The sequence below is a fragment of the Schistocerca americana genome, chromosome 11, assembly GCF_021461395.2.
Source record: "Schistocerca americana isolate TAMUIC-IGC-003095 chromosome 11, iqSchAmer2.1, whole genome shotgun sequence".
In the NCBI taxonomy this organism is placed as follows: Eukaryota; Metazoa; Arthropoda; class Insecta; order Orthoptera; family Acrididae; genus Schistocerca; species Schistocerca americana.
The window spans coordinates 39,891,817-39,913,226 of NC_060129.1; the positions used below are offsets into that span (position 1 = coordinate 39,891,817).

A 21,410-nucleotide genomic window follows, 5' to 3' on the forward strand; every position below is an offset into this window, starting at 1 on the left:
AAGTGTGGTAGGTCCGCTGTTTTCTATCTGCATAAATGATCTTTTGGATAGGGTGGATACCAATGTGCGGCTTTTTGCTGATGATGCTGTGGTGTACGGGAAGGTGTCGTCGTTGAGTGACTGTAGGAGGATACAAAATGACTTGGACAGGATTTGTGATTGGTGTAAAGAATGGCAGCTAACTCTAAATATAGATAAATGTAAATAATGTAGATGAATAGGAAAAAGAATCCTGTAATGTTTGAATACTCCATTAGTAGTGTAGCGCTTGACACAGTCACGTCGATTAAATATTTGGGCGTAACATTGCAGAGCGATATGTAGTGGGACAGGCATGTAATGGCAGTTGTGGGAAAGGCGGATGGTCGTCTTAGGTTTATTGGTAGAATTTTGGGAAGATGTGGTTCATCTGTAAAGGAGACCGCTTATAAAACACTAATACAACCTCTTCTTGAGTACTGCTCGAGTGTTTGGGATCCCTATCAGGTCGGATTGAGGGAGGACATAGAAGCAATTCAGAGGCGGGCTGCTAGATTTGTTACTGGTAGGTTTGATCATCACGCTTCAGAAACTCGGGTGGGAGTCTCCAGAGGAAAGGAGGCGTTCTTTTCGTGAATCGCTACTGAGGAAATTTAGAGAACCAGCATTTGAGGCTGACTGCAGTACAATTTTACTGCCGCCAACTTAAATTTCGCAGAAAGACCACAAGAGTGATTAGGGCTTGTACAGAGATACAGGCAGTCATTTTTCCCTCATTCTGTTTGGGAGTGGGACAGGGAGAGATGATGCTAGTCGTGGTACGAGGTATCCTCCGCCACGCACTGTATGGTGGATTGTGGAGTATGTATGTAGATGTAGTGAAAATCGGGCAACGAGAACGCTCCAAAAACGTCATAACAGGTTGTAATTACAGGGCGACAGTTATTGAACTATATGACATAATATCGTCGTAACTTCTGAACGGTTTGCGTTAAGATATTTAAACTGCACGGTTGGCCGCGGGGCAAGATGGGAATTAGTATGCACATGCATGGTCTGGCTTAACGACGAAGTTCGCTATCATTTGGATAGGTTTGTCAGTAAGCAAAACTGGCGCATTGGAGGCTGAGAACCCATATTTAGCGATCGAGAAGTCTCTTCAAACTCAACAGGTGACTGTGTGGTCAGCTATCTCCAATCACGGAATAATCGGTGCGATATTGCTCGATGGCACGGTGACTAATGTTATATGGAGGTTGTGGAACATGGTTTCATCCCCATTGTCCTAAGTGATCCTGATTTCGACAAGATGTGGTTCGTGCAAGACGGAGCTCGATCCCATCGCAGCAGGAGAGTGTTTGATGTCCAGGAGGAGCACTTTGGGGACCGTTCTGGCTTTGGGGACCGTTCTGGCTTTGGGGACCGTTCTGGCTTTGGGGACCGTTCTGGCTTTGGGGACCGTTCTGGCTTTGGGGACCGTTCTGGCTTTGGGGACCGTTCTGGCTTTGGGGTACCCAGAGGCCACTGACATGGGCTTCGATTGGCAGTCATACTCTCCGGATCCGAACACATACGACTTCTTTTCGTTCGGCTATATTAAAGATAAGGGGTACAGTAATACCCCTAAAACCATTGCTGAACTGAAAACATCCAATCAGGAGGTCGTCGACAGCATCGATGTTCTGACACTTCAGCGGGTCATGCAGAATTTAGCTATTCATTTGCGTCATATCATCGGCAATGATGCCAGGCATATCGAACATGTGACACTCTAAATCCGAATATCTGTTGTGACGTAGATGTTTAATAAAGTGTGTGCACGGCGTAGTTTGTAACTAATTGCCTTTTTTCATATAGTTCGGTAACTGTCACCCTGTGAATTGGGTGACAGCCTAGCTGACGTGCGGTGTTCGGTGTCCTGTCGTGCGTTCCTTCTTGTTTGAATGTACTGTTCTGGGAAAGGAACTGTCTGGCACGGTCTTCCTTTTAGTTCTCGCTTCCCGTAGCTACTGGAAGTTCGAATGCACATGCACAGCTCTCTCCTTCCTTCATACTTACACCTCACTCCCTGGCCTAAATCTCCATAGCTCTGAAGTTCTAAAGGCGAACTTTCCGAAGTGCGTCGGATCGGAAAACGGAAACTGTTCCGGGGTAGTTTACTTCGTTCTGTTCAGGCTCCAATTCCGATCCTCCTCCTCCTCTCACCCCCCACCCCTCCCTGACACAGTTATTTTGTAAAGTAGAGCTGTAGTAGTTTCCATCATTTGCAGAAGTGCACTAGGCTTCCATTTCGAATGGCTTCCCGATGATGTAACATCGGACAGAAGATGCCCCTTCCGGGTCTTGTCATTATGATTTGTTTACAAAATATCGATATATCGACATTCCCTTCAAAAGAATATCGATATAAACAGGTGATAATTTGTCACCGATGTATCTTCATCGAAAGGGCAATATAGAATGCCGATATTTTTGTTATGTTTTTCACAAATCTCGATAAATACGACTGTGGGAACTTTAATAGTGGCATCTATTTATTTACAGATCGTACAAAATAGATGTGTGTTTCAAAGTTTCTACAGACCTTCAAAGTAGTCACAAGCATTGTGTATAGCACGTTGCCAGCGACGTGGAAGTCGTAGGATACTCTTAGCAGTGTCAGTTGTGTTGGAAGTTCGAGCGGCACGGTTTATTGGCCGACGAATTTGTAGCAGTTTGAAGCGAATGCCGTGAAGTGTTCCCTTCAGGTTAGAAATAGAGTTGAACTCACGAGGGCTTAAGTCACAGAAGTGCAGTAGATGGTATAGCACTTAGCAGCCCCATCAGTCAGACAAATCAGTAACAGCTTGCACTGTACGTGCTGGAGCATTGTCCTGCAAAATGATGGTCGGGCCCTGCAGAAAGTGTCATCACTTCTGTCCCTTCATTTTTGGAACACAACCTACGGCCAGGATACAGATAGAAGTGATGACACTTTCTGCAGGACCTGACCATCATTTTCAGGACAATGCTCAAGCACGCTGCCTGGGGTGGCCGAGCGGTTCTAGGCGCTACAGTCTGGAACCGCGCGACCGCTACGGTCGCAGGTTCGAATCCTGCCTCGGGCATGGATGTGTGTGATGTCCTTAGGTTAGTTAGGTTTAAGTAGTTCAAAGTTATAGGGGACTGATGACCTCAGAAGTTAGTCGCATAGTTCTCAAGAGGTATTTGAACCATAAAACTCGTGATATTTTTAAAAATATGAAACTTACTTGTCATGAAATCAAAATGTGGTGATAGAAGGTAGTTCTTTAAAATACTGCGATTGACCTGTATCGTCAATCGGGAAAAGATATCGTGGTGTTGTATTTGTCTTGTGATCTACAACATTTGCCAAGTGTTGCTTGACGCACATCTGCCTGTGGCTTACACAGCTATTGAGGAAGGGTAAAGGGCTGCCCAACTGTCGCTGTTTTTCAGAATCGTCCGCAAAGGAACCAGTTGAGGTGTTCAGTGTGTGTACTGCCATGGAACTGGATGCCCGAGACGCTGGAAACAGACACGTGGGTGGTGGCGCACGGGTACATACTGTTTACCCGACAGCCCTACGCCGGCTGCGATGTTTCGGCACGACAGGCTGGAGGTCGGCAGCCTATCGTGCCGGAACATTGCGGCTGTCTCTGGGCACCTCTCCGCACCGCCCCCACACGGCTGAGATACTCTTCTGACGTACGGACTTGTGACGTCTGCGGTACAGCTTCAGACTGTTGCAGCTGCACATCTGACTGGTGACGTCTCTCTTAATTTAGATCATACACTCAAGTGCCAAAGAAACTGGTATAGGCATGCGTTTATTCAAACAGAACGAATACGATGACGTGGTTGGCAACGGCTGTATAAGACAACAAGTGTCCGGCGCACTTGTTAGATCAGTTATCAGGATTTGTTACCTTGAACGTGGTCTTACAGTCTGCCCACGAGCGATAGGGGACAGCATATCCGAGGTAGCGATGAGGTGGGCATTTTTCTGTACGACCATTTCACCAGTGCACTGTGAATATCAGGAATCCGGTAAAGCATCAAAACTGACATATCTGTGGCCGGAAGAAAGATCCTGCAAGAACGGAACCAGCGACGACTGAAGAGAATTGGTCAACGTGACAGGAGCGCAACGCTTCTGCAAATTGCTGCAGATTTGAATGCCAGGCCATGAACAAGTGTCAGCGTACAGACCATTCAGTGAAACATTGATACGGACTTTCAGAGCCGAAGGCAAACTCGTGTACCCTTCATGACTGCACGACGCAAAGCTTTACGCCTTGCCTGGGGCCATAAACACCGACATTGGGCTGTTGTTGACTGGAAACGTGGGGGCTCAGACGAGTGTCCCCTCAAATTGTATCGAGTGGATGGACGTGTACCGGTATGGAGTCAACCTCACAAATCCATGGACCCTGCGTGTCAGCAGGGGACTGTTCAAGCTAGTGGAGATTCAATAATGATGCAGGGCCTGAGCAGTTTGGATGATACGGGACCCCTGATGCATCTAAATATGATTCTGAAATGGTGACAAGTACTTAAGCGTCCCGTCTGACCACTTGCATCCTTTCATGTCCATTGCGCATTCTGATGGCCAGTTCCAGCAGGAAATTGCGACACCCCACACATCCTGCATTGCTAGTGTGGCTCCAGGAACACACTGCTGAGCTTAAACACTTTGGCTGGCCACCAAACTCCACAGATATGAACATTGTTGAGCATACCTGGGATGCGCTGCAACGCGCTGTTCAGAAGAGACCTCCACCCCTCGTACTCTTACAGACTTATGTGCAGGAGTCATGGAGTCATTTACCTCCTGAACTACTTCTGGCATTAGTAGAGTCCATGCCACGTGATGTTGCTGCACTTCAAAAGGCTTGTGAAGGTCCTACACGATATTAGGCAGGTGTACCAGTTTCTTTGACTCCTCAGTGCACAACAATTAAGGGGGGTAGGACGTCAGACCGGCCAACTTGGAGCGGGAGAGGCACCACAGGACATTTTATTTTCTACTGTCTATACTTGTAGAAATAAATTCATAAAACTTTGTCAGCATGACCAGGAAGGATTCAGGATTCACACTCATAGCAGTGGAAGGGCAAAAACATACCAAAATTTTTTTTAGATGTGAAATTTCATCATATTTTCACTTACTGTGGACTGCATTTGTTGCTATAGGTACATTTTTCTTCACAAGTGACAGAGATTCTTTGATGAATTTTGCACAGCATGCAAACCATACTTACAGGTGTATGAAACTCTAGAATTTTCCAAATATATTAAAAACTGTGGTAAAAATTGAGATAATTAACTACAAAATTTGAATTTTTTTTCTAAACATGAAGTTTAAAACGTAACAGCTCATTCATTTTTTCGTAAATTAAATAGATTCTAGAGTTTGACACCTGTAAGTATGGTTTGTATGCTGTGCAAAATTCATCTAACAGTCTCTCTTACTTAAGAAGAAAAGTGTACCTGCAGCAACAAATGCACCCAATAGTAAGTGAAAAAATATTTCACATGTAAAAAAATTTTGTTATGTTTTTGAACTTCCGCTGCTACGAGTGTGAATACTGAGTCCTTCCTGGTCATGCTGACAAAGTTTTATGAATTTACTTGTAAAAGTATAGACAGTGGAAATAAAAATGTCTTGTGGTGCCTCTCCTGCTCCAAGTCGGCCCATTTGACGTCCTACCCTCTTTAAGGGCAAAGTGCTGCCCACTTGTCATTGTGTTTCAGAATCATCCACAATGGAAGATGTTGAGAAGGTTAAAGGGTGTCTGCTGCTGCGGAATTGGGCACCCCTCTGGACGCCTGGGACGCTGGAAGCAGGAGTCACGTGACTGATGGCGCAACGAAGAGCCCTGTGGCGGCGGCGATGTTCCGACACGACAGCCTGGAAGTGAGCAGTGTGTCGTGTCTGAACATCGCCACCGACACGGGGCACCCCTCCGTGCTGAATTCCACGCACCGACCCCACACAGCTGAGGCAGACTCTTCTGGTATCTGGGCTTGTCCCGTCTGTGGTACAGTCTATTATGATGCTCCATCTTACTGATGATATTTTATATAGTGTTGTTTGAAGATGAATGCGGATGTTCTGCGTGGTTTAGTTGTGCGGGTACTGAGGCGTAGCGCCGTATACCGATCCTGTCTTGAAGGCGGTTAAGCGGGAGATGTGTCTCAGAGCTGGACAGATGGTGACTCGAGATTGGACGCGCGCGTAGACTATGTATCAGCCGATAGAGGAGAGTATTGGATAGGGGACTGATTTAGTTTCGATTGTGCCCAGTAGAGTGCACTGAAGTAATAGAATGTTTTTCATAAACTGTTCTAGTATTTTCATAAAGTGTTATGTCTTTTTTTTGTATGTAAAATTCGATGTTATTCAATCTGTATATTGAGCAAGCAGTAAAGGAAACAAAATTCGGAGTAGGTATTAAAATTCATGGAGAAGAAATAAAAACTTCGAGGTTTGCCAATGACATTGTAATTCTGTCAGACAGCAAAGTACTTGGAAAAGCAGTTGAACGGAATGGACAGTGTCTTGAAAGGAGGATATAAGATGAACATCAACAAAAACAAAACGTAGATAATGGAATGTAGTCAAATTAAATCGGGGGATGCTGAGGGAATTAGATTAGGAAATGAGACACTTAAAGCAGTAAAGGAGTTTCGCTATTTAGGGAGTAAAATAACTGATGATGGTTGAAGTACAGAGGATATAAAATGTAGACTGGCAATGGCAAGGAAAGCGTTTCTGAAGAAGAGAAATTTGTTAACATCGAGTATAGATTTGTCAGGAAGTCGTTTCTGAAAGTATTTGTATGGAGTGTAGCCATGTATGGAAGTGAAACATGGACGATAAATAGTTTGGACGAGAAGAGAATAGAAGCTTCCGAAATGTGGTGCTACAGAAGAATGCTGAATAGTAGATGGGTCGATCACATAACTAATGAGGTATTGAACAGAATTGGGGAGAAGAGGAGTTTGTGGGACAGCCTGATTAGAAGGGACCGGGTGGTAGGACAGGTTCTGAGGCATCAAGGGATCACAAATTTAGCGTTGAGGGTAGCGTGGAGGGTAAAAATCGTAGAGGGAGACCAAGAGATGAATACACTAAGCAGATTGAGAAGGATATAGGTTGCAGTAAGTACTGGGAGATGAAGAAGCTTGCACAGGATAGGGTAGCATGGAGAGCTGCATCAAACCAGTCTCAGGACTGAAGACAACAACAACAGATGTTAAACAGTAAACTATTGCAGCAGTAGTTGTTTGCTTGCGACCTATTAATGAGAGTTATCAAACGTTAAAAACAATAGTGCACTGGCCATATAACTGTGTATAGTGGGGGCTGTGAACAGCGAAAGTAAAGAACTGTTAAGCGCAAGTGTGCACCTGTCGGCTAAATCATTTAAAGTAGTCAGTGTTGAGCTTCCACACCCCATTATTCAGCCACTGTCGCAACGCAATACGAAGACACAGAGGACAATCAACGAGGAAATAAAGCAGACGAACGTCACATGTTGACGTTTCTGGCTTTTGTATGGTTTAGATTGGTTTGGTTCTTCGGTCGTTAGAAGACTCGAAGCTGACAACTTGGTATAACTTGGACAGAATGTGGTGTATCTCATGCCCCCCTCCCCCCCCCCCCCCCCCCCCCCCCCCGCCTCCCCCGCCTCCCCCGTTTTCCACACTTTGAGTTTTTCTCCTTTAAACCCCCTATACTGGGAACGAGTTGTAGAAGTACTGTATCGGGTTTTGTTTATCGGAAGAGTCGCAATTTCCTGCCTGCTGTATACTCACTACTTGATAAGGTCTTGAGCATAAAGCTCTGTTCCTGTACCTAGGTAAAAACTAATTTTTGCTTCCAGTATTAGGGTTATGAATCACTGTAGCATCTAACCACAAATGCCACTGAGAACATGCACAGGCATATTATATACTACTGTGACTGACTGTAAAGTGTACGGCACATAATATTTATAATTGATAAATATTTCACACACACACACACACACACACACACACACACACACACACACACACACAAAACCACTTTATTAGTCTACAATGAAAATTTTTTTGTCCGAAAATGCACTCGATATTATCAACTTTGTAAATAGAATCACTTCACTCCTTAGTTAATACTGATCGTTTTTTACCTTTTTTGTTTGAAGACTAGTGGCATGCTGAAAAACGTTTAATTTGGGTTTCTATAATCTCAGGGAAATTACTCTCCCCTCGCCTCATGAGAAAATTCAGAATACTTTCAATATCATGGGTATTGCTTTGGCAATATAAGAAAAAAATGTAGTAAAGCAAAATGTGGAACAGTTACAAATTGGGGATTGATGATCATTACTATGAAATGAAAGCAGAAATGCCAAATTAAACAATTACTATTTAACGAAAGAAGCTTTTTAAACAGACGTCTAACATCTCGTGTATTAACTTTATAATTTTGGACATAACAAGGAATTTTTGCGGTATTCGGCGAAATACGTAGAAATTACAATAATCTTAACCCGACTCTGTAGCGAAAGAAAAAAGTATTCACAGTAAAGTCATATCAGTAATTGCAATTGGTGATAATAATGGCACAATTAAACAAATTCCTGACAGGAATACAATTTCAGTTCATTTGAACAAAATGGAAGAAAATAGGAGTCTGATAGCGTAAGGTGCTGTCGGAAAGGCGCGCGACTAGAGGAGGAGAGAGAGAAGACGAGCGTGCATTCTTATATGGAACAAAATACAGATGATGTTACGCCGCTCTCATTATCCTGGGAGTACATATTCGCCGACTTGCAGCGCAGTTCATTGACTCAGTGGTTAAATTATATCTTTAACTCTTGATATTTCGATAGGAAAGGTAAATGGTATGTTTATTAAGTCGCAGGCAGGGCACAATATTACAAGTAGCTGTTCAGGATCTGATTTTCCAGTTTTCGTTCGCGTTTCTGTGTTATATTGGGCTCTACGTTGGTAATTACAATGAATCAGTTCTAACAGTGTTTCACAACTAGAGACATTATCTCTTGATGTTCCTTGTTCAATGAACAACAGACAGGAAACGTGAAGAGGAACGTCTTCCCACTTGTCAATACTGCAACTGTGGCCTAGTTAAGCAATTGATTTCAAAATTATCAATTAATGTAACAGCTGATATTCACGTATAATAAGAGTTGTTTGTGTGGAACATGTACATAGAAGATTCACCTGGAAATCTGTGCTGCACTGGGTTTAAATGTTAAATCGCACACATACAGAGAACCAGTCAAAGAACTGGTCCATGCATTACAGAAATACTATTACCAATCGGGCCTCACAGATGAGTGGAAGTTCTAATGACGTAGAGAACTCACACCACTTGCAAGGACGACCCGCTCGTGTTCCAGTATGAGTGATAAAACACAGAAACGCAGAAGTATTTGTTTCTTAAGCATTTTTTATTGCAGTATAAACTGCCTATCTACAAAGTGATAGCGTGAAAAAACGAATGGTTGAAGAAATGCTTATTTAATTTCTTGCTGATGATATCAGCACCTCACAGCACAACAACAGCGTGTAGGAGATTACACTTTTTGCTGAACAGATATTGTAATTATGAGTAGATCTTTGGTCGTTTCTTTTTAGATTCGTGACATATTTTTGGGCATGGTGGATGGCAGGGATCTGTGACCATAGTGTGCTGCAGTTGTGCACATTACCAATTGTTTTATAACTTCTCCATCGTATGTAAGAAAAATGTATCCAACGGAGAACTCTGGCTATGATACAAGGCAATAATGCAGCCATTAACTGGACTCATCTGGGCATTCTCAAAGAAAACAAAACTGAAAATACGTTCAGTATTAGTGTGTAAAAGTTAAGTAATGCAAACACGAGGATTAAAAAAAGGAAGCTATTTGATGGACCTCAGCAACTGCACTCGCATTGCGTGGGTTAATGCTGCAAGATGATTCTGGGAGTACCACATGTTTTTGGCACTGAAAATGATACATTTTTGTTTTTGAGGTCCTTGCATGTAATCGTTACAGCCTGGTGTGCGCATGTATGTACCAGTTCACAGCAGTCATTAGTGATTCAAGAACAGGTAATATGTTGGAAGTTCATTTGCTTAATAGCCAAGTACAGTGTGTGGTGCTCTTATGACTGAATCAAACATTTGGGGAGGGCAGTGACTTTTGATTGAAACAAAATAATTACAATAAGTGAAGATATTCCCTTTTCGCTATAGGCACTGTAATTCGGAATTTCTTGATCCAGAATTAGAGCTTGCAATGAACAAATTATATCGTGAAAGCTATCCTGTAATCATAATCTCAGATGCTGTAATTGTAAGAGATCAGATGGAAAACAGTAGCGTGTATATTGGTTGAATCGCTGGCACTTTCTCTGTTAGTGGCTCAACATTCCATCTTAAACATTGGTGGATGTTGCCCTGTTGGAATGTCAGGAGTGCTCAGGAGAACTTGCGGTCTGACTGTAGCATGTTCCCCCAGGTAACGTTTCACAGTGAGGCAGCTCGGACTACTAACAGATTGTCAGCTGACTGTGTGAGTCAACTCCTGTAAGTCAACCTAGAGGACTAGTTGTTAACTTGTTGTTTTCAAAATCAGAACAGAAAACTGTTTACCAAAGTGGAACAATAGTTGCTTCTCGCCCACTAGTTTTTGTTTTATTGTGCTAGGTCTCAATTTTAAATGACGTACTGATCAAGGAACATTGCACTGACGAATGACATTGAGGAACTGATGTTTTCACCCATTTTAGGGCTTGTTGTGTAGATGGAACATAAAGGAAATTCTTCAAAATTTTATTGTTGTGAATTTGCTGCTCTTTGCTGGTGACATCAATCTGATACAGGGAATATACCAAGGTGGTGCAGTGAACAGCATTAGTGAAGTGCCCATAGTGTTCGCAGATTCTGAGAAAGGACAGCGGGCTACTCAGTGATCCCATGTTTCAGAATCATCTGCAGTGGAACCAGTTCAGGAGAGCGCAGCCGTGGACGTGGGCACCCACCAAGTGATGGCCTTACAGGACTGGTCTGACGCAGTGTGTGTTGAAGAGCTGAAAGCTTACTGAGCCATCAGCAGAAACCAGGTAAGCACGGGACAAGCTGTTCATTTCCCAGCTCTAAGTACGAATATGCTCTATAGTGTACAACACTCAGTACATTCAGTCGTGCTTCCCTCTGGGTCTCCTTAATGAAGCTTGTGCTGTCAAATTTATATTAATTAATAGCTGCAGAAGCCTTATGCAGGTACGAGGGTTGATCCAAAAGTAAAGTTCCAAAAGAGCTCCAGCCACATGAGGGTGCTAGGCGAAGTCTGTCAACACAACACCACACTGCACGTGACTGTTTCCCCCACTCTAAATTCCACCCAAACGCGCTTTGCTGCGCTGCGCTGCCCAGTATTGGCTCGGCAGTAGTCTACGATGGAGGTGCCATTGTTTATCCCACCGAGTATGAGATTCGTTGTGTAATTTGGTTTTTGCAGGCAAAAGATGCTCCACGCATGGATATTCGTCAGTTGACTCTAGTGTATCGCAACAAGTGTGTGTTCATTGACATGTCCGAAAATGGTGAAGAGTGTTCAGTGCCACTCGGTCCACCATCAAGAACAGAGTAGAACCCCTTCAGTTTTGGAGGTGGTTATAGAGATGGTCCAACCTGAGGTGCTTCAAAATAGTAGCAGCGCCATCTGTGAACATGTTTCTCAGATTCCTGGGAGCTCTTATGGTACACTTGAAAGAGCTTTAAAGGAAAAATTGGGGTATCACAGGTATTTCACTTGATGGGTACTGTGTATACTGAAAGCAGAACACAAGAGAAAACGCCTTCACTGTTCTCGCCAGTGTTTTCAAATGTTTCATGAAGATAGGGAAGAATTGTTGGACTCCAATGCTTCAGGAGACGAAATGTGAGTCTTCAATTTCACTCCCGAAACGAAAGAAAAATGGCGTCACTCAGGATCACCAGTCGCAAAGAAGTTTAAACTAACTACTCCTGCTTGCAAAGTCATGACCACTGCGTTTTGGGATCATAAGGGGATACTGGTGTAGGGCGCACTCAGCCATTGTGAGGCAAGCTGAGGAGTTATTTGGTTGAGAAGCTGCAGCTCTGATCCAGTGACACCTTAATGACAGGGCGGCAGTTCAGTTATTGTGAAACACTGGAAAATCAGGCGAGCTATCCAGAACCACCAAAGGACAACTCACAGAAGTGTAACGCCACTTCACGGTAACGCCCGACCTCACGTCTCCCACCAAACCCAGGAACTTCTGAAAAACTTCAGTTGGACTTCGTGCCCCACCCGTTGTGCCAAGTGATTGTCATTCATTCCCCAAGTCAGAGGAACACTTGGGGGCCAGCTCTCTTGGAGCAACGATGAAGTCAAAGAAGAGGTGACACGCTTTTTCAGTGGGTTGGCGGCAGAGTTCTGTGACATGGGCACACAGGAATTAGAGCACCACCTACAAAAATGCATATGAAATGATGGCGATTATATTCTTCTTTCCAACATTGTAAATTTCTGTGAGAATAAACAATGTTGTCTACTTACAAAAATAAAGGGAATCTCGCTTCTGGATCAATCCTTGTAACTTACAATTGCTTTGAGTACCTTCCTATTAGACCTTAATCATATATATAAACAGAACTGCTTTCAACTGTTGTTTTTAGTCAATGCATCCTTATTTGCAGTGACAATTTGTTTTAAACTGAATGTGTACAAGAAGTTCTTAGATAGATTTTTGTATCAAATGTCTGCACAGAGGACACACAAGTCATCGCTGCCCACATCATTGGACAGAGTGATGTCTGTAGTTCGCAGCCAAGGGTGGCTAGTGATCAGGTCCTGTTGTATGCACACTGCAGGTTGCTGTAAGCCTATAGTGTTTAAATTTGCTTAGTGTCTCTGTACCATGTATAAAGGGCTTCATACAGCATAAAGGGAAGATGAGATGAAGATAGTGTGTCACTCACAACTGACATATGGAACAATGTGCCATGTTGCAGCATGGTGCATGGAGGGCAACAAAATATTTACAATTTCCCAATTCTGATGTTGCCATGCAGTAAATATTGATCTGTGGAAACTTCAGATGTATCAAAGCAGACAGAGTAACCACAGTTGCTATATCAGTACTATAGCTTTTGTGTTGCCTAGTTGTCTTTTACTTTCTCAGTACAGTTACGCAATATACTAGAAAATTTAACACACACATTCTTTGCTTGTCTCCAAGAAGTACAGGGAAGGTTCTCTGTCAGAATTTACATGGAAGATGTCGAGAAAACAAGGTGACATAGACATCTGTGCTCCAGTGTGTGGTTGCCTGCTCCTCATACACCCTGCAACCATAGGATGACAACCAGTCCTCATGGCAGCTCAGAATGGTCCTCCACAATGCTAAGTCATCTTGTCTATTTTTCTTCTGTACCATTTTCGACCATAATACATGCAGTGCTTGGCTACACTGCCTTCTGTGATGCACAGAGAAGGGATGTAGTAGTCAACATACTTTACTTTCATCCTTGATGAAAAAGCATCAAATATGTCTGCCTGTCTTATGTAGGGTTCTCTATGGCTTTACTAAAAACTGTCCAGTGAATGCCACACAATATTTCCTTCTATGGTACAGTCACTACCCTTCCCTATTTTCTCCCTTGCTATTGATATTCCATCTATGATAACTTCAATAACAGAGATGTTCACATCCAGCTTTCCTTTGTTACACACCAACTTACAGTTGCACGATATCTCACGCCAGTCTAGTAGCAAATAACACTTACAAATTATCATTCATTTTTAAGTAGACTTAAATATTTACGTAACACCTTATATGCTTCTAACATACTGAAAACCTTTCTTTACTGTAATATTGTCTACACCTCTTAGTCCATTTGTAATTTACTTACGACCTGTACTGTAAACCATTCAGTCAGATTTCCTCTTATTCAGTGTAGATTCCATGGCTGAAAAAAGGATACTGCTAGAGCTCTACATTTCCTTGTAAAGAAATTGTCTTGACACATTACACATTAAGGTATTTTTCTGCATTATGCCTGCCACATACTCGTTTTATATACTCTATCAAACGACACAGGTACTCGTGTTTTAAGCTTTTGATGTTAACCGTAGCAGTTAGATGTATTTGCATGTCCTGAAAATGCTCTTAATCAGACACATCAGATCTTTTTCATATTACTGACTATCCTCTTCTTCATTACCTCATGGTTCACAAAGTGTTGGGTATTACTTGTCAATCAGCTTATTGTTACACTCATTTATCACAAATCTTCCCACTCACATCTTCATGTTCACATAAAGATTCATGTTGTATAAAGTTAAGTCAGTGGCAACAATAAATGAAATATGAAAGTCAATATCACGTCCAAAAAATTAAGAGACTGGGAGAGTGAGCATATGTATGTAAAACGAGTAGAATGCTGTAGTGGGGGGGAACGGATAAGGACAGAGTTGCGTGATAGTGTGAGAGTAATTAGAGAGGAGAAATAATCCAGGAGTTTAGCATTAAAGTTCTGCTACTAACAAAAAATACTCTGTTGGTGTAGAAAACCTGTTCTCCCACACATTCGCAGGATGTGGAGCACCTCATCTCCACGACCATAAGGTGGAGCTGCTGATATCACTGGTAACCACACGTAAGCAAAGCTAAGTCCTTACCCTCAATAGATGACGTATGTGGTAGTTTCAACAACACATTCAGTTGCTGAGTTCCCCGACTGACTTTGCTTTTAGTTCTTGTAGGCTGGTGGGAGGGCAGGGTGCAGATGTGACTGGATTGATAAGGCACTCAACAACTTCCTCCTCTATGCCCACCTCCTTTTGATCCTTGTCTAGCTGTTACCATCTATAGTTCCCTCTAATACCACAGAAGTCAGTTCCTTATGTTTTAACATGAGCCCTGTTATCCACTACCTTCTTCTCAGTTATTTCAATATGTTCTTTTCCTTAGCGATCACCTGGACAACATCCTTATTTCTTGGTTTATCATCCAATTTAATTTTCACCATCCTTCTATTGCACTACTTCTCAAATGCTTTGATTCTCTTCATTTCCACCTTTGACAATCCATAATTCATTTTATGAAACCCTGTACTCCAAACATACGTTCAGAGTTATTTCATCCTCAAATTAAAGCCAGTGTTTGATATCAGTAACCTTCCTTGCCTGTGCTAGTTTATTTCTTACTATCACCTTATTACTTGGTAATTTTGATTTTAAGGTAGCAGAATTCTTTTGCTTAGTCTACTTTTTAGTCCCTAATTCTAATATTTAGCATATCGCTGATATTATTTTCGCTACTCGTCATTATCTCCATCAATCTTTTGTCTATAAATCAAAATTCGGTGCTCATTTGGCTGTTAATGCCATTCAGTAGCCCTGGAAATTCTATGTCATTTTAGTTGGATAGCAATGTAATCAGTAAATCCTATCAATCTTCAGCCTCAACTTTAATCCTATTCCTGAAACTTTCATTTACTTTCACCATCAACTCTTCCATATGCAGTTAAAAATTGGAGAGAATGACAGCACTCCCATATTTGTCCCCTATTGATTCTTGTACATATTGTACATTACATGTCTTTGCCTGTATCTTGTTTCTCTTGATCTGATATTTTCAAATATCTTTCACTGTTTTATCTTGTGGAAAACTTTTCCAAGTAGACAACTTCCATTACCAAGTCTTGAGTCTTCTGAAGTCTTGATTACCAGTAGCAACATCAGAATCAGCTTTCCTGAATCCACACGTATCATCCTCCAACAGGCCCACAATTTCTTTTTTCCGTTCTTGGGTGTATTACTGTTGTCACCAGCTTGGATACACGAGCTGTTGCTCTCTTCTGAAGTTTCTGGTACATTTCTTACATTTCTGGCCCTGTAGAATCAACACACCAACTTGAATAGTCATTGGGTTGTCAAGTATCCCAAAAATTTTAAAAACTGCAAAGGAATGCTATCTAGCCATTCTGCCTTGTTTGTACACAGGGTTTCCAAAGTTTTCTAATACTTTAAGTCTAGTAGTGAATCCCTTATGTTTTCCAAATCTATTTCATTTCTTCCTCCATCAAACAGTTTCTCTCCCATATAGAGGCCTTCAATACACTCTTCCCACTCACATGTGTATCACGGTAAATTCCTCCTCCATTTGTAATGTAGAAATCCTTAATTTAATTTCACCAAAGATTGTTTTGAATTGTCTATGTACTGAATTAGTCAGATGACCATTTCTTTTTAGATTTCTTATAATGTACCCTTCAACCATTTTACTTGATTTTTGTATTCTTTCTATTCATTTCATTCCTTTGTGATTTTTTTACTGCCATGTTCCTTTCTATTCTTGCATATTTTTCCTTCCTTCTTTCTTTCGTCAATAAGTTCAACTATTTATTGATTAGCAATGATTTTTGCTGTTACTTTCCTTGCACCTATATTTTTCTAATTTTTCTGATTGCCATTTTAAAAAAGTTTACTCCTGTTCAACTGAACTTTCTAGTATGGTATTCATTATCACATTACCCACAGTCTCAGTGAACTTCAACACACATTGTCATTCCTCAGCACTTCAGTATATTTAACTGAGCAATGTGGCACAGTGGTTAGAATGCTAAATTCACATTTTGTAGAATGACTATTCAAATTCGCAACTGAACATACACATTTCGGTTTTCTGTGATTTATGTAAATAGCTCCAGGCAAATGCTGGACAGTGCTTTTAAAACGTCATGGCAGATTCATTTTTCTCGCCCTCAAAACATTCTAAGCTTATGCTCCTTCTCTAATCACATTGATGTGAATGAGATGTAAAACCCAAATCATTCTTCCTTCCTTCCTTTCCTTCAGTATTCCTCTTATTTACACACTGATTCTTCATGGCAGTTCTCTTAAGCTTTATTGTACCCATCATCACTAAATTGCGATCCGAGTCAACATCTGTTTCTGGATATGACTTAAAATTTGATATCTGATTTTCAGTCACATGGCTGACCATGATGATATGATATCCAGCTGAAATCTTCCCATCTCTCCAGGCCTTTACAAAGCGTGTAACTCGACTTACTAGATTGCCTTATACTAGCGAAAACCACTGCGTTACAGAAGCACAATTATGAATGCACACAAAATGTAGATTTTCATATACGTCACCATGCTGAAAATAAGTTGGGAAGGAGAAGCGGGTTCCTCCAAAGGGACTGGTGTGGAGCCAAACAACTGTTACTTAACCCTGTAAGTGACATTGTTAAATATGTATAGCACTACAAACAACTGCAGTTACCATATACTAGTATAACTATTTTTCCTATTCATTGGTATGAATATTACCACTAAATAACTCTCTGTAGAACGGAGGTGGAAAGTGCAGTGACTATCACAGTGGACTCAAATTTGGGTTGGTGGTTCAAACCACCATCCTGATTTAGGTTTTTTGTGATTTCCCTAAGTCACTTAAGCAAATGCCAGGATTGTTCCTTCAAAAGTGGGAGACTGCTTTCGTTCCCCATTCTTCCCTAATCCAGGCTCTTGCTCTATCTCTAACGACCTCATTGTCAGTGAGATGTTAAACACTAGCCTATATAGATACACACACACTCAAATGTGTGCACATGAAGTGGCATTGTTGCTCCATAGCTAAGTATCAGGTTCCACACACGAGTGTTCGATACACACACAACCCTATCATGATGTAACTTGAGTTTCTGCTCAGTCAGTGCTGTCTGTGTTTTAAAATGAAGTACCATCATTGTTACTATTCCGTGTCAGACGACAGGTCTGTGTGAACCAATGGACACCACAGACATGTAGAGGTGCACCAGCTCCACCATGACCTCACCTGGGGAAACACTATGGGGTTCAAAAACATCTTCCAGGCTGTTCAACACTGTAGAATCATTCAAAATTCACATATGCTATATCACCATTGGATGGGAAAGATTAGGAAATGATTCATACAAATTATTAGAATGATAAGCTTTTTGATTGTATAAAACGTTTGTGTATGTAAATTTTTTCATTTCCTGCATGCAATTACTATTTGTTGGAACAGTATTAGCATTCCATGTGCATCAAACTTGTATAGAAACTGGAGTTTCTGGATGATGAAGTTAATTTATCTGTTGTAATAGCTCTGTCAGAATAGGAAAAGTGCTTTGTATTTATTTGTATTTAGCTTATAGAGAAATGGCACATGCAATGTAATATGAGAAAATAGGTAGGGTGATGGTTGTGAGGTTGAAAACACAAGTGGTACTATTCATTTTTCGGTACATAAATCAGCACTGTGAAGTAGTGTGTGTTCAGAAAGTCAATGTTTGCTTTGTGGAAGATTTCTGATCACAATATAGTGCATGAAACATGAATTTTTGTCTCAGATTTTAGGATTTTTCGGTACATTATACATGTGGCAGCCACAAGAAGGTTAGGTGTGTGTGTGTGTGTGTGTGTGTGTGTGTGTGTGTGTGTGTGGGGGGGGGGGGGGGGGGGGGAGAGAGAGAGAGAGAGAGAGAGAGAGAGAGAGAGAGAGAGAGAGAGAGAGATAGTTAGTTTTTAAGTGAGGATTTGAAGAGAGGTGCACACTGTTATAGGGTTCAGTTTGACTATGTGCATGTGTGCCTGCATTCTCTTATACACACACACACACACACACACACACACACACACACACACACACACACACACTGAAATAGTACGTATGGGGAGAGGAAGGAAAAAGAAAGAATGAAGATTAGCATTTAATATCCCGTCGGCATCAATGTAATTAGAGGTGAAGCACCAGCTATGAATTTTTCAAGGATGGGGAAGAAAGTCGACTGCCCCTTCAAGGGAACCATTCCTGCACTAGCCTGGAGGTATTCACGAAAATAACAGCAAGCCTTAAATTGGATGGCTGGATGCATATTTGAAGCATTGTCTTCCCAAATGTGAGCCTGGTGACACATTGTTACAAAATCTGCCAGTAATTGAATGGAACATTTTTGCATTTTGTCAGGATAATGTACTCGTATTTAAATACTGAGAAATGGGATTTGTTTTATGTTGCCTTTCGTAGGTTTGGGAGGGTTTCCTGGATACAGAGAACTAGCAATAGATGAACCATATAATTCAGTGGCAATAAACAATTGGTTAGCAGTAACATCCTGAGGTCAAAGGATTTTCACTTTGAAAACAAGTGCGAGAAAACTTGACAACTGAGTTTCTTCAGAAACTGCAAAAAAGGAATTTTTATTGGAAAGTCGATGAAGACTTTGATAAGGCGCTACCATAGTATGTCTGTGACCCACTTTATTGTGGAAAAGGGGATATAGTGGGCTTCTTCCTGAATAGGTGTGCAGTCAGTATTGTTTCACGTGTTGTAGTTTTCTCGGTAAGATAGGTATGTGTGTCGTAAAGCCTGAGAAATGTTCTGTTTTGCGCAGGAGACTTTCTGGTGAGGAGAGAGGCAGGAGGCTTGTCTAGGCAGCTGAAGACGGGGCAGTGCAGGAGCTGTGGACACTGCTGACAGCTGGAGCAGGTCTGTGGGCGAGGGGTGCGGACGAGATGACCGACCTGCACCGTGCAGCAGCCGACGGAGGCGGCGAAGCTGAAAGGTGTCCGGTGGGGGGTGGACGCCAGGGACTTCTGCACTGGGCCGAAGCGAATGGATACACAGCTGTGGAGCAGCAGCTGGTGCCGCCCTTTGCCGACACCGGCGCCAGTCGTGTGGTCGGGTGGACGCCGTTGCATTATGCGGTGTGGTATGGACATACAGGGGTGGCAACAGCGCTTCTCGTGGCAGGGGCTGTCGGGGAGACGAGGGATGACTAGAGGAGGAACACCGCACTGGACCTACCTGGGCAGTGCTGCAAACAGCAGCCTATAGACATACTCTCACTGAGCTAATTGATCGACAAAGCTATGTGCAATAAAAATGAAATAATTTAACTGTGTCTACTTGTTAATTTAAATAAGGAATGCATTAAATACACCTACAGTCACTCATTTGTACTTACCTTTAAACAGGAATTATAAGCACTCTATTACCACTCCAGCAAAACTGAATCAAACTGTCCATTCGCATGAATGGACACAGGCAGACAGTGTTTGTTGGTAATGAGGATCACCCTGTGGCTAAACATGCCTCGGTGCACGGCCAGCACATCGTTAACACCGTCTGGGTTATCTGGATACTTCCCACTAACACCGACCTATCAGAACTCCGGAGATGGGAACTTGCACTTCAATGTATCCTCTCTTCCCGTTACCCACCAGGCCTCGACCTCCGCTAATTTCATTGCCGCCACTCATACCTCACCTGTCATTCGACATCATCTCTGCCTCTGTACTTTCGCCTCGACTGACATCTGTGCACAAACTCTTGGCCTTTACATATGTCTGCTTGTGTCTGTATATATATATATATGTGTGTGTGTGTGTGTGTGTGTGTGTGTGTGTGTGTGTGTGTGTGTGTGTGGTCGCACGCACGCACACACACACACACACACACACACACACACACACACACACACACACACACACACACACAGTGTATACCTGTCCTTTTCTCCCCCTAAGGTAAGTCTTTCCGCTTCCGGGATTGGAATGACTCCTTACCCTCTCCCGTAAAACCCACATCCTTTCGTCCTTCCCTCTTTCCTGATGAAGCAAGCGTGGGTTGCAAAAGCTTGAATTTTGTGTGTGTGTGTATCAACATACCAACGCTTTCGTTTGGTAAGTTACATCATCTTTGTTTTTAGATATATAAAACTGAATCATAGGTAGATATGAGTAAACTAATTTGAGTGTTAACAGACAACCTCTCCCTGAAGAAAAATGTCTCAAACATATATCTGCAGTAAACTTTGCAGAACTGAAAAAAGTCACTTCATTGCTGGTAAGGCCAACCACACTATTATGTCAACAGTGGAAAGTACAGTGTGAGTCAAAATGGACAATACAACTTTGAAATGATACAGGAAAGTGTTGAGACAACATACAGATACGGTAGATGTGTCTTTCTACTTGGTTTCATGAAACGAACTCTGCATCAAGACTGATTAATGTGACCACGATGGGACGGTTTGCTACCAGCAAGACTGTGCAGCACTTCATTTCCTCACGGAGGTTCGAGATTTCCTCGATAATCTCTTCCTGGGTCGGTGGATTGGCTGTGAAGGGTCAATCACATGGCCACCTCACTCTCAAGACTTGACACCACTGAATTTCCTTCTCTGGTGTGGAACAGCATGTGTAACTTCTTCCTCTACCAAACAGTTTAGATGACCTGAAAAATTGAATCTATGCTGCCACTGCACAAATTATGCCCAGTGTACTTCAATGAATGTGGGAAGGAATCGATTAGCTTAGGGATGCTAGCCGCATCACAAATCGTAGTCACATCAA

General features: G+C 42.2%; 1 long non-coding RNA gene across 1 annotated transcript in view; it reads left to right on the top strand.

Moving 5' to 3' along the window:
• The window catches only part of LOC124554187, a 43,096-nt gene extending 23,091 nt beyond the window's left edge, over positions 1-20,005 (top strand). Inside the window, exons 2-3 of the long non-coding RNA XR_006968280.1 lie at positions 10,973-11,109; positions 19,448-20,005. This is a non-coding gene — a long non-coding RNA (uncharacterized LOC124554187). The remainder of the gene's footprint in view (positions 1-10,972; positions 11,110-19,447) is intronic.
• Positions 20,006-21,410: the final 1,405 nt, after the last annotated feature.